Source organism: Amblyraja radiata, chromosome 18 (assembly GCF_010909765.2).
Source record: "Amblyraja radiata isolate CabotCenter1 chromosome 18, sAmbRad1.1.pri, whole genome shotgun sequence".
In the NCBI taxonomy this organism is placed as follows: domain Eukaryota; kingdom Metazoa; phylum Chordata; class Chondrichthyes; order Rajiformes; family Rajidae; genus Amblyraja; species Amblyraja radiata.
The window spans coordinates 42115972-42129004 of NC_045973.1; the positions used below are offsets into that span (position 1 = coordinate 42115972).

Consider the following 13033-nt stretch of genomic DNA (forward strand, 5'->3'; position numbering starts at 1 on the left):
CTATTTGGTAAAGACCTGTCAAAGCAGGTAAATGATCTGGACGAGGAGTCCAAAGCACTCAGACTCATGAGGGTAGGCCCCGGAATGAGCAAGACCACGTAACCCAGACGGCAGCACCCCTACGCATCCACCAGTAGGCGTCAACAACATGGTACTGGTGAAAGCATGGGGCCCGCATATCATCCCCGGAAGTCTTTTTTAGGACGGGGCCCAGAACGGACCCCATGGAAGATGTGCCACCCCCACACAACGATACCTCGGCAGATGAAGAGCCGGAGACCCAAGAAATGAATATTCTACCGGTAACAATGGAGGTAGGTGGGTCTGGTTCCTTCCAGAACATAAAAGGTGCAGGGCCTTTACTAATAGGGGGGAGGATACACCTGTTTTTGGAAGCATGGAGGGCTATCACTCTCGACAATTATATACTACAAAGTATTCAGGGATACAAAATTGAATTAGTTCAAAAAAGTATGCCGCCAGTTCAGCATGCACCCCACAGGGAGTTTACCCTCTCACAAAAAGAAAAATGGGAGGGACAGGCGGAACTGGTGAGACTACATACAAAGGGAATCATAGAAAAATCGGAACATGACCCTTTGGAATTTGTATCACATATCTTTACTAAAACCAAAAGAGATGGTGGATGTCGCATCATCATTGACTTAACGACATTGAATACTTTTGTCAAGTATATACATTTCAAAATGGAAACATTTGTTACTGCCAAACAATTGATTTCCAGAGGATACTTCATTGCATGCATCGATTTAAAAGATGCATACTATTCAGTACCCATTCATAAGGATCATCGTAGATACCTAAAGTTTAACTGGATGGGGCAACAATGGCAGTATAAAGTGTTGCCTAATGGCCTAACATCAGTCCCTAGACTATTTACCAAGATATTAAAACCGGCCCTGGCAATACTAAGAAAACAAAAACATATTGTCATGATATTTTGATAGTGGGCAAAACCCTGGAATTAGCTAAATCAGCAGTATTAGCTACCAAACATTTATTTGAAACTCTGGGATTTGTCATACATCCAGATAAATCTAAGTTGACGCCATCCACAACTATGGACTATCTGGGATTCACAATTAACTCAGTCCACATGTCTGTAATGTTGCCAAAAGAAAAAGCAGCAGAATTGGCACAAGCCTGCAACAAATTAATGATTACCAATCAACCAACCATTCGACAAGTGGCAAGAGTAATTGGAAAACTAGTAGCAGCATTTCCAGCTACCCAGCTTGGACCTTTGCATTACCAAAACTTACAAAGAGCAAAGGTGCAAGTGCTAAAACAACATGCAGGTCATTTTGACCGAACCATGAAATTACCAGCTAAAGCAATATCAGAATTACAATGGTGGATAGAGAACATTTGGCATAGTTCCAGCCCCATTATCATCAATAACCCAACATTCATGATACAAACGGATGCTAGTGCTCAAGGTTGGGGAGCAACTAACACTATATCTAGTACGGGTGGTAGATGGAATAGACAAGAATCATCACTACTACAGACACTGGGTATAAACTATTTGGAAACGTTGGGTGCGTTTTATGGGCTAAAAGCTTACTGTTCAACTATGCACCATTTGCATGTCCACCTACAAATTGACAATACCACAGTGGTGGCCTATATTCATCATATGGCGGGATAAAATCAATATCATGTGATAATCTGGTCAACACAATCTGGCAATGGTGTGTCGACAGACATATTTGGCTATCAGCAATTTACCTACCAGGTAAGCTCAATACAGTGGCAGACACCAGGTCACGCAAATTCAATGATAACATCGAATGGATGTTAAACCCCAAAGTATTTGCTGAAATTACAAAGCAATATGGAACACCAGATATCGACCTCTTTGCATCCCGACTGAATCACCAGGTATCAACATATGTCGCTTGGGAACCAGACCCTGAGGCAGCAGCGATGGACGCATTCTCGCTGAACTGAGGAAAATTATTTTTCTATGCCTTTCCCCCCTTCTGCCTCATCAGTCGGGTACTACGCAAAATACAGATGGACTCTGCTTCAGGTATTTTGGTAGTACCCGACTGGCCTACACAGCCATGACATGGTCACTGAACCACCCATGACCATTCCCAGGAGACCAGATCTGTTGGTTCACCCTGTCACAGGCGAGAGTCACCCGTGCCATGACAGAATAAATCTGTTGGGTTGCAGAATTTAAAAAGACCATTATTGGACCTGGGACTGTCAAACAGGACCGTGGACATGATGACAGCATCTCACCGACAATCCACCAAGAAACAGTACCTCTCCAGCATCAGGAAGTGAAAAGCATACTGTTCAAGAACAGGGACAACATATAGAACAGAGACCGTAACGAACGTACTGGAGTTCCTGTCCAGCCTTCACTACGATGAAGGTCTGAGTTACAGTACAATCAATGCACTGGAGTGCACTGTCAGCCTATCTGTGGCAGGCACCATGACAACAGTCCATAGGGTCACATCCGCTGGTGGCCAAATTAATGAAAGGCATCTTTAATACCAACCCCCCTAGACCAAGGTACACCCAGATCTGGGACATCAGTGTCGTCCTGTCATACCTAAGGGGATGGTCACCAGCCAGATCCCTCACTTTGGAACAGCTCACCCTGAAAACGGTAATCCTGATGGCTTTAGTCTCAGCTCAAAGGGTCCAGTCCTTACACCTTCTCAGACTGAACAACATGGTCATATCAGCTGACCAAGTCACTTTTACTATCTGGGAGCTGGTAAAACAGAGCAGACCAGGAACTTCAGGATTAATTATGGAATTCCGGGCGTATCCACCTGACCCCCGTTTATGTGTCATGACACAATATCTCAACACAACCAAAGAACCCCGAGGGAGAGAAAAGGCACTATGGGTCAGGTACAAAAAGCCACATGGTCGGGTACAAACCATCTCTAGATGGCTCAGACAGGTATTGTGAGCTGCTGGGGTGGATACTGACATTTACACATCTCACTCCACCAGGGCAGCATCTACATCGGCGGCTAAGAATATGGACGTGCCATTGGACCATATCCTGGCAACAGCGGGGTGGTCCATGGAAAGAACTTTCCAAACGTTCTATAATAAGCCGATTGTTAAACCTGTATTATTTGCAGAAAGGATTTTAAATTCTGCAAATATATAATTTAAGCCCGGGGGAGCGTTATTTTTCTTTGTTTTTTTAAATAAATATTGTTATTGTTTTTAAAAAAAACGATTCATGTTTAATTACGATAACATACTTCCTCCCTTGGATGACTTCGGCAGTGAGTGAAGCATGGACTGTTACACGGTTTGAAATCACAGAGCTTTAAAATCTTCACGTAGTCACTCACGTGACTCCGAAGTAAAATAGTAAGATTAAACGAGAACCTACCAGTTTGAAGTTTGATCTTTATTTTATGAGAAGTTACGATGAGGCCTCCACTCCCACCCTCAATTATAAAGGTCAACTGGTATCTTAGTTCTCCTTATCTTTATTATGTTTATTTCAATTACTGTGTTTTCTGTGATTCCACACCGCTGCTTTGAAGAATGTCGCGCATGCGTGCTGGCGGGGTCTTCATGTAATCCGTCATCGTAACTCCTCATAAAATAAAGATCAAACTTCAAACTGGTAAGCTCGTTTAATCTTACTATTCTACTGCATGGAGTTTGTATGTTCTCCCCGTGACTACGTGGGTTTTCTCCGAAATCTTAATAAGTGTACATTAATAATAATAATAATAAATTTTATTTATGGGCGCCTTTCAAGAGTCTCAAGGACACCTTACAAAAATTGAGCATGTAGAGGAAAAACATGTAAGGGGAATGAAATAAATAGTAGAGACATGACTAGTACACAAAGTAAAGACAGAATTCAAAACAAAACACAGTATGAGGCAATTAATGCACAGATGAAAAGGGACGGGGACGTGGGGCTAAGGATAGGCAGAGGTGAAGAGATGGGTCTTGAGGCGGGACTGGAAGACGGTGAGGGACACGGAATTGCGGATCAGTTGGGGGAGGGAGTTCCAGAGCCTGGGAGCTGTCCTGGAGAAGGCTCTGTCCCCAAAACTGCGGAGGTTGGACTTGTGGATGGAGAGGAGACCGGCTGATGTGGATCTGAGGGACCGTGAGGGCTGGTAGGGGGAGAGGAGGTCAATGAGATATGGGGGGGCCAGATGGTGGAGGGCTTTGTAGGTGAGGATCAGGATTTTGTAGGTGATCCGGTGGGAGATGGGAAGCCAGTGAAGTTGTTTGAGGACTGGAGTGATGTGATGCCAGGATTTGGTATGGGTGATGAGTCGGGCGGCTGCGTTCTGGACCAGTTGGAGTCGGTTGATGTAGGTGGAGCTGATGCCAAGGAGAAGTGAGTTGCAATAGTCCAGTCGGGAGGAGATGAAGGCATGGATGAGTCTTTCAGCAGCGGGCGGTGTGAGAGAGGGTCTGAGTTTGGCGATGTTGCGGAGATGAAAGAAGGAGGTTTTAATGACATGGCGGATGTGAGGCTCAAGGGAGAGGGTGGAATCAAAGATCACGCCAAGGTTGCGGGCCTGGGGAGATGGGGAGACAGTGGTTCCGTCAAGTCTCTAGTGTGTGTAGGGTCGTGTTAATGTGCAGGGATCGCTGGTCGGCGCGGACTCGGTGTTTCCGCCCTGTACCTCTAAACTAAACTAAATGACCAAAGAGCTGGTGCAAACTGAAGAAGGGTCACCCATTCCTTTTCTCCAGAGATGCTGCCTGTCCCGCTGAGATACTCCAGCTTTTTGTGTCTATCTTCAGTTTAAACCAGCATCTGCCATTCCTCCTTACACCAAGGTGGTTTTCCATCATCCCATGAATCTCTGACTCTGGCCCATTTATATTCCCATATCTCAGCTGCATTCTTAATTCTAATGTATTTGTATAGCAAAGTGAACCTGGAGGCAACATTTCTGCTCTGCAATGACAAGAGCAAATTTGCATCAAAGTTACCGGCCGTTATTAAAGAACCGGCTGAATACTTCTTCACATTACCGGCAAAGCACAACACCAAAGAAAGGTCAGGATAGTGAATGAAGTGAAAGGTAATGGGAGATTGTAATGCAATTCACATGTCCGAATGGATTTCCTTCAATCTGCACCCTACCCTATTCCCCAACTCCAGCGGTATTCACAATAATTATACGATGATTTATTTCTTGACATTTCCCACGGCCAATTTTTCAGCTGGAAAATAACTGCTTGTCCATAGCCCATAAATAACAGTGCTTTCGTCAGCAATAAGGATGCCTTTGGGCTTCTAATCAAGTAGAATTTCAGGCTGCACAGGAGATTGGGCAAAGTTTGCCTTCCTCAGCATGTGCGGCACCTGGAATTCATCACAAGCTGGTTGTTGCTGCCACTGATGTGGAAACAGGATCAACTTCACATTGTTTGGATGTGATTTGCTTCATTTCTGCAAAACATGATCCGCAGCAGATTAGTCACTGCAGACCGCCTAAGCTGCTCGGCCCAAGGTACTTCAACGTTGAGAGAAGGATTCTCTTTCCTTAAATTGGCTGCCGTCCAACAGCGATCCCTTGCTTGGCTTTTCTAAAGTTGGTGAAAGGGCTGGTCTCCATTGTGGCTGTGCTGTAGATCCTCTAGTTAGTATCAAGGCTCGTTTCCTGCAGTACGTACTAGTAAGGCTTTCAAGTAATCCTGGCATTCCCTCTCTCTCTATCCCTCCCCCACCCGTCGCACCAGCTTCCCGTTTTCCAGCTAACAATGGCCTGTTTTCTTTATCATCATAACTCATTTGCTTATCTTTCATTCATTGTTCTTTATCTCTCTACATCACCGTCAATATCCCTCGTTTCCATTATCCTTAACTAGTCTGAAGAAGGGTCTCAACCCAAAATGTCACCCATTCTTCTCTCCAGAAATGCTGCCTGTCCCGCTGAGTTACTCCAGCTTTTTGTCTCTATCTACCAGTAAGGCTTATTCATGGCCGTCCGAAGGGGGGTGCATTGGGTGCGACCGCACCCCCCTTTTTTTACCTTAAGAAAAAAGTCACAAAATTTTTTTTTTTAAATCGGAAAAAATAAATAAACGTTTCCACTTTGGAAACGGCCAGTTCTCTGTTCTCTCGTCCCCGGGCGGGAGTGGCCGAATCTGAACCCAACAGCTGTAACCCCACCAGTCGCCGCTGCGGCGGAGCCCGCTCCCCTCGCCTCCCCCTGCCGCCGGGGCCCAAGCCATCTTCCCCCTACACCACCCCCGCTGGGCCCACGTCACCCCCACTGGGCCCACGCCATCCACGCTGGGCTCACGCCACCCCCGCTGGGCTCATGCCTCCCCCGCCACCCCCACTGCGCCCACGCCACCCCTGCTGGGCCCACGCCACCTTCGCGGACCCCTGCTGGGCACACGCCACCCCCGCTGGGCCCACGCCACCCCCACTGACACCCGTTGGGTCCCCGCCACCCCCACGGGGCCCACGCCATCTTCATCCCCCCCGCCCGCTGGGCCCACGCCACCTGCATCTTCACCCCCCGTAAGAAAGAGGGGGGATGTGAGAGGGGGGAGGGGGAGAGAGAGAGAGGGGAAGGGAGAGGAGAGAGAGATGGAGAGGGGAGAGGGAAAGGGGGATTATCTTGAGTGAGATTGCAAAATTAAGGTAGGTTTTAGAGCTATTAAATTTTCTCCTCCATATGAATAATATTAAACAATATCAAATAATATCAAACAATTGGAACTGCTTTCTTTTCCTTGATAACAATACTGAAAAATATGAATTCCATAGTTTGTGACATAAATACACATTTTAATGGGATCATTATATACAGATGTAACATTTTCATTTTGAGATCGGGGGGAGGGGGGGAGGGGGGGGGGTGCTGGGGGCAAATATGCGTCAAGCCGATAGCCTAATCGTTAAAGAGTTAAAAGATAGCCTAATCAATAAAGCGCTGAGAAGAGGAATCAGAGCTGCCAAGGAAAGATACTCTGAGAAGTTGAGGAGCAAGTTCTCAGCTAGTGATTCTTCTTCAGTTTGGAAGGGCATGCAAGAAATCACCAGCTATAAGAGGAAAGCCCCCCGCTCTTTGGACAATCATCAGCTGACGAACAACCTGAATGAGTATTACTACAGGCTTGAAAATCAGAAACGTAACCCTGAAACCCCCTCCCCAACAAACACAGCCAGACCCCAGTCTGCAAAGAATGGACCCTGCACCCTCTCCTTCCCATGCACCACTTCACACCTACTTAAGGCAAGACTCCAGTATGAAAAGAGTGGAACCTTTCCCACCCCACCCAACCACTTCACACCCACTCACAGCCTGACCTCAGTCTGCAAAGACTGGGCCCTTCTACACCCACCCCACTCCAATCACCACTTCACACCCAATGACTGCACCTCCACAGACACCTCTGTCAAGCTTCTCAAGTTTGTGGATGACAAAACCCTGATTGGACTGATCCAGGATGGGGATCTTGTACTCTTTTCAGTTTGACATCTTTCCTATAACATGGTGCCCAGAACAGAACACAATATTTTAAATGCGGTCTCACCAACGTCTTATACAACTGCAACATGACTATAATCTATACCTTTTCTCCAGAGATGCTGCCTGACCCACTGAGTTACTCCAGCACTCTGTGACATATCACCTATCCATGTTCTCCACAGATGCTGCCTCACTGAGTTACTCTAGCACTCTGATATGTCATCTATCCATGTTCTCCACAGATGCTGCCTGGCCCACTGAGTTACTCCAGCACTTTGTGACTATTTTCCCTTCACCCATCTGCCCAAGCCCACTCTCCTCCCTCCTTTCCTATGTTCCTTTCCACCCATAAACCTCTCTCTGCCTTTACATTTCACTCCGGTTTCAAATCTGCTCTACTTATCTACATGTATTTTTCTTCTTCACTTTTTAGTCATAGAATGATGCAGTGTGGAAACGGGCCCTTCAGCACAACATGCCCACACCGACCGACATGTCCCATCTACACTAGTCCCACTCACACGCGTTTGGCCCATATCCATCTAAATCTGACCTATCCGTGTACGTGTCCAAATGTCTCTTAAATATTAGGATAGTCCCAGTCTTAACTACCTCCCCTGACAGCTCGTTACATACACCCAGCACCCTTTGTGTGAAAAAGCTACCTCAGATTCCTGTTAATTTCTGAAATATTGGTCATCAATTTGGTGCAAAAATGCTCCAAAACAAGGCTCAGAATGGATCAGAGAGCATCTAAAACTCCTGACATCGAGGGACTTCACGCTTCGCGCTCGTGATGTGTGCAGCGCACACATTATTTCACATTAAGTTTTTTGTAATCCTGTCATGCCACCCCCCTTTTTGAAAAGCTTCGTACGGGCCTGTTACTGTACATACTAGTACATACAGTAAACAGTAAATAGCCATGAATTATTGCAGGCAGCCATATTTGAGGAGGATGTTCCACCACTCTTCCTGACTGATGAAATCAAAGGTATTAGTGAAGAAAATGGCCACGTTTCTTCGTGGTGCTTCTCTTGTAGTTGTCACGCGATGAATATCAGGTCTATTGTGCCACCAGGACAGAATCGATACACCACAGCGAATTGTGGACACAGCCCAGACCATCACACAAACTATTCTCCCTTCTATTGACTCCATTTACAGCTCACACTGCCTCGGCAAGGCCAGCAGCATAATCAAGGTCGAGTCACACCCTGGCCACTCCCTCTTCTCCCCTCTCCCATCAGGCAAAATATATAGACATGTGAAAACGCACACCTCCAGACTTAGGGACAGTTTCTTCCCAGCTGATTCAGGCAACTGAATCATCCTACCACAACCAGAGTGCGGTGCTGAACTCTTATCTACCTCGTTGGTGACTCTCAGACTATCCTTGATCGGACTTTGCTGGGGTTAGCTTGCACTAAACGTTATTCCTGATCATGTATTTATACACTCTAAAAGGATTGATTGGAATCATGTATTGTCTTTCTGCTGAATGGATAGCACGCAGCAAAACGTTTTTCACTGTACCTCGGTATATATGACAATTAACTAAACTGAACGTCAATTCAAGGAACAAATCTTAAGTCACTGGGTGGGGGTGGATGAGAAGGATCCTATTGAGGATTCTTTCATCAGAGGGTGGTAAATCTGTGGAATTCGTTGCCACAGAAGGCTGTGGAGGCTATCAGTGGATATTTTTAAGACAGATAGATAGATTCTTGATTAGTACAGATGTCTGAGGTTATGGGGAGGTGCACTCTGCCGGAAACGCCATGAAATCGAGATTGACGGTCTGCACTCTACCTGAAATGCTATGAAATCGAGTATGCCGGCCTACACTCTGCCTGAAATGCTATAAAATCGAATTTGGTGGCCTGCACTCTGCCTGAAATGGAATTTCAAGGAATAGCCATGACTGATCTGCCAGCCCACCAGCCCTGAGTGACTGAGCTGCCAGCCCACCAGCCCTGAGTGACTGAGCTGCCAGCCCACCAGCCCTGAGTGACTGAGCTGCCAGCCCACCAGCCCTGAGTGACTGAGCTGCCAGCCCATCAGGCCTGAGTGACTGAGCTGCCAGCCCACCAGGCCTGAGTGACTGAGCTGTCAACCCAAGAATCCATTCGGCCCACAATGTCCATACTAGCCCTCTGGAAACAAGTACCTTCAGCCCACAACACCCATACTAGCGCTCCAGAAAGCGCCCCCCCCCCTCCCCCACTGGCCACCAATATTGGAATTAGTGGAGAGGTGGAATATTGAGTTGGGGGACCAGCCCTCCCCTGTGAACATGGGACCCAACGGGGTCTAGTTAAACATTAATACTAAAACATTATTGATTAAACATGTGAATTAAATAAAAAAACAGATCAAAAGGATCCTTCAACACTGATCTACTTGCAGCATTACTTATGATACTTTGCGGTGAGGTTGATAGAGATTATAGAGGGAACTGCATGCTGGTCAGTCAGTGCCTGTCATAGCTAGATTAATACAGCTGTGGTTGCAGCCTTTTGCTTATGTTTGCTTGGGTATGTATACACTTAGATCGGGATCTGAAGAAAGGCCCTCATATGAAACATCACCCATCCACGTTCTCCAGAGATGCTGTCTGACCCACTGAGTTACTCCAGCACGTTGTGTCTTTTTGTTTGTTAACAAAACCTGCAGTTCCTTGTTTCTATCACATCAAAATCACCGTGGCAAAGACAGGTTAAATTCATCTCCACCTCGAATGTGCCAGCACAACCTTTGGTCGATTAAAGAAAAGGTTCTTTTCAGACCAAGATCAAGCATCTCCCTAGTTAAGGCCCTGGTTACAGGAACAGCACCTTATATTTCGCTTGGGAAGCTTACAATCCAGCAGTATGAATATCAATGGTAGACACAAAATGCTGGAGTAACTCAAAGTGTGAGGAAGCATCTCTGGAGAAAAGGAATGGCGACGTTTTGGGTTGAGACCCTTCTTCAGACTCACCTCATATATGAATATCGACTTCTCTAACTTCAAGTAGCCATTGCTTTCCCTTTCTCTCTGTCCCTCCCTCACCCTAGTTTTCCGAACAGTCTGACTGTCCTCGATTACATTTGCTTTGTTTTCATGTCTCGTTTTCACACCTTACACTTCCTTATCTCTGTGTCTCCCTCTCCCCTGACCCTCTGTCTGAAGAAGGTTCTCAAGTAAATCCAAAGGGTTTCTATAGCTATATTAATAGCAAAAGGATAACGAGGGATAAAATTGGTCCATTAGAGAGTCAGAGTGGACAGCTATCTGCAGAGCCAAAAGAGATGGGGAAGATATTGAACAATTTATTTTCTTTGGTATTCATCAAGGAGAAGGATATTGAATTATGTGAGGTAAGGGAAACAAGTAGAGTAGCTATGGAAACTATGAGATTCAAAGAAGAGGAAGTACTGACACTTTTGAAAAATATAAAAGTTGATAAGTCTCCAGGTCCGGACAGGATATTCCCTAGGACATTGAGGGAAGTTAGTGTAGAAATAGCAGGGGCTATGACAGAAATATTTCAAATGTCATTAGAAACGGGAATAGTGCCGGAGGATTGGCGAACTGCGCATGTTGTTCCATGGTTTAAAAAGGGTTCTAAGAATAAACCTAGCAATTATAGACCTGTTAGTTTGACGTCAGTGGTGGGCAAATTAATGGAAAGGATACTTAGAGATAATATATATAAGCATCTGGAAAAACAGGGTCTGATTAGGAACAGTCAACATGGATTTGTGCCTTGAAGGTCATATTTGACTAATCTTCTTGAATTTTTGAAGAGGTTACTCAGGAAATTGATGAGGGTAAAGCAGTGGATGTTGTATATATGAACTTCAGTAAGACCAATTGTTGGGTATTAATGGTGGAGTAGCAAGATGGATTCAACAGTGGCTGAATGGGAGATGCCAGAGAGTAATGGTGGATGGCTGTTTGTCAGGTTGGAGGCCAGTGACTAGTGGGGTGTCACAGGGATCTGTGTTGGGTCCACTGTTGTTTGTCATGTACATCAATGATCTGGATGATGGTGTGGTAAATTGGATTAGTAAGTATGCAGATGATACTAAGATAGGTGGTGTTGTGGATAATGAAGTAGATTTTCAAAGTCTACAGAGGGATTTAGGCCATTTAGAAGAGTGGGCTGAAAGATGGCAGATGGCGTTTAATGCTGATAAGTGTGAGGTGCTACATCTTGGCAGGACAAATCAAAATAGGACGTACATGGTAAATGGTTGTGAATTGAGGAATGCAGTTGAACAGAGGGATCTAGGAATAACTGTGCACAGTTCGCTGAAGGTGGAATCTCATGTAGACAGGGTGGTAAAGAAAGCTTTTGGTGTGCTGGCCTTTATAAATCAGAGCATTGAGTATAGAAGTTGGGATGTAATGTTAAAATTGTACAAGGCATTGGTGAGGCCAATTCTGGAGTATGGTGTACAATTTTGGTTGCCTAATTTTAGGAAGGATGTCAACAAAATAGAGAGAGTACAGAGGAGATTTACTTGCCTGGGTTTCAGCAACTAAGTTACAGAGAAAGGTTGAACAAGTTAGGTCTTTATTCTTTGGAGCGCAGAAGGTTAAGGGGGGACTTGATAGAGGTCTTTAAAATGATGAGAGGGATAGACAGAGTTGACGTGGATAAGCTTTTCCCACTGAGAGTAGGGAAGATTCAAACACGAGGACATGACTTGAGAATTAAGGGACAGAAGTTTAGGGGTAACATGAGGGGGAACGTCTTTACTCAGAGAGTGGTAGCTGTGTGGAATGAGCTTCCAGTGAAGGTGGTGGAGGCAGGTTCGATTTTATCATTTAAAAATAAATTGGATAGTTATATGGACGGGAAAGGAATGGAGGGTTATGGTCTGAGTGCAGGTAGATGGGACTAGGGGAGAATAAGTGTTCGGCATGGACTAGAAGGGCTGAGATGGCCTGTTTCCGTGCTGTAATTGTTATATGGTTAACCCGAAACGTCACCCATTCCTTCTCTCCAGAGATGCTGCCTGTCCCGCTGAGTTACTCCAGCATTTTGTGCCTATCCCAGTTACAATCAGCTGGGCAGGTCTCATTGTTTATATTGAGATAGGGGCATTCTAATCTGAGCTCCACTGTTGGAAAAAGGTCCCGGGTGAACAGAGGACAACATTGAGGGATGTGGTCAAATTCTCCATGATGAAATGCAACATCACCACGGACTCCTGTCTCACCACCACTCAACGTGTAGAAACCATGATGATATGGAAGATGTGTTGGAAGGAACTGCAAATGCTGGTTTACACTGAAGATAGATACAAAAGGCTGGAGTCACTCAGCGGGACAGGCAGCACCCCTGGATGGAACGAATGGGTGACGTTTTGGATCGGGACCCTTCTTCAGACTGAGAGTAAGGGGAGAGGGAAATACAGAGATGGGGAAGGGTAAGGTGTGAAAAAGGAGACATCAAAGGGGATGACAATCAAGGAAAATATAGATAGATCATCGTTCGCTATCAAGGACATTGAGTCTATGCATCTTGAGCACACAAATGTCTTGTGGAAATGAGCAAAAA

The 13033-nt window shown here is 45.5% G+C and overlaps 1 protein-coding gene across 1 annotated transcript in view; it reads right to left on the reverse strand.

Annotated features, from left to right (window-relative positions):
* The window catches only part of syn2 (synapsin II), a 424737-nt gene that overhangs the window by 190047 nt on the left and 221657 nt on the right, over positions 1–13033 (reverse strand). The gene's annotated exons all lie outside the window — the stretch shown is intronic.